This window comes from Protobothrops mucrosquamatus, unplaced genomic scaffold (assembly GCF_001527695.2).
Source record: "Protobothrops mucrosquamatus isolate PMUCROS unplaced genomic scaffold, P.Mucros_1.0 scaffold1422, whole genome shotgun sequence".
Taxonomy (NCBI): domain Eukaryota; kingdom Metazoa; phylum Chordata; class Lepidosauria; order Squamata; family Viperidae; genus Protobothrops; species Protobothrops mucrosquamatus.
In genome coordinates this window covers 79,450-81,146 of record NW_015387607.1, presented here as the reverse complement: position 1 = coordinate 81,146, position 1,697 = coordinate 79,450, and positions in this window count along the sequence as shown.

Below are 1,697 nucleotides of genomic sequence, written 5' to 3'. Positions count from 1 at the left end.
AAGTACAGTTCTAATTTTATTGTAAGGTTACATTAACAGAACCTTGCAAGCCTAAAGTATATCTCTTTCCCTCCACACACCACCTCTACAGCCGGAGAAACTAGGGAGGGTCCCTTCTGAGACATTTCCCATGTCTTGGCTGCCTGTTATCTGACTGCAATCTAGTCTGTGACTCGTTCACTTGTCACTCAAGGTCAATTCCCATATCATTATGGTCTCTCTCCTGGCTTGCGGTTGATCAAATGAATCTTATGTTTTTAAGAGACAAAAGAAATGTCCTTCCTTCCTCCCTCCCTCCCTCCCTTCCTCCCTCCCAGATGTAGAAATGTAGAAATGAGGCCTTTCTATTCTACATATTTCATAAGAAATCTAATTACTACAAATAATAAGTCTGAAAGCTTGATTGCTGCACTCAAGGCAGCAATTCTATGAACATTTTTCTTTTTAATGGATGAGATCTCCTACTACTTGTTATTCTTTTAGTTCTTTACATATGCTCTGGTTCATAGGAAGTAATATTATTACATTATTGTGATTCCATATTGTGACATCCTGCAGCCTCTCTAACCAGGCTTCCTACTACATTAAAATGTCCACAAAAAACTCCCCAATGTAATTAAAAATAGCCCTGCTCCTGTTTCATCAGTCAGGACCATCCAGAGGCAGAGTCCATGGAGCAGGAATCAAAGAAGTCAAATAAAAGTCAAGATGGCAAGTTTCATGTCCAATTGAAGCCCCACTCTTAATTTATATATATATTAAAAGAGGTGGAGCTTCAATCAAGCAGTCATGTGTTCCATTTCAACTTTTTTCATCCTTCTGCGCACACCCCTTGCTACAAACCAGAATGAGGCCCTACTTAAGGGTCACCTCATTTTGCCTCAGAAAGGCACTTCACATTATGGAGGCTGCAACATGTGCTTCATTGAGGGAAAACAGTGACAGAAATTAATTGCCAATATGCTTCATGTTGCTCCTGAGGTCTCTATTAAGGAGCCTCTAGTTTTTCTTCAGATTGTATAAATATTTCACCTCAGAAATAACCTAGAGTTGCTATGCAAAGCTATTCTGAAGCAACACTTTATTCAAAGTATCCCTTCCCTCCCTGTCATACATCTTAGTCTAATACTTCCCAGAGAATAAACACCATCGAAGGAAGTAATTCTGAATAGAAATTGCCCCGGAAAGCATTTAATAATGCAAAAAGAATAAAATTTTCTCATATATTTCCTTCATTGGCTGCAGGATGTCACAATATGGAATCACAATAATGTAATGATTTACTTCCTGTGAACTAAGTAGTTAAATGTAACTACTTAGAAGGAGAAGGAAGATATCTATTTCTACCAGCATCTTCTTGTTGTTTTTAAGTTCTGATTAGAAATTATTCCCATCTAAATTACTGTTTAAATTCTAGGGATGTGAATGATCTGTTCTTGTGTGCAAAACAGTATGGGTTCAGATTTCTTTCACATCTCATTTTTGGAGTCCATGGAATTGTAGCGGGGACTGCCTGAGAGTGCTTGCAGGAGCTTGACTGGGAAGGGGAAGATTGGGACAGCTGCAGTTGGCTTGGGTGTGGCTGGCGTGAGTGGAAGGAGGAAGGATAGAAAAGGGAAGAAAAGGAGAAGGCCGGGGTGGTTGGAGTTGAGAAGAGAAGGTCTGGAAGCTTATTTTATTTTTCTATCAAGGGTATT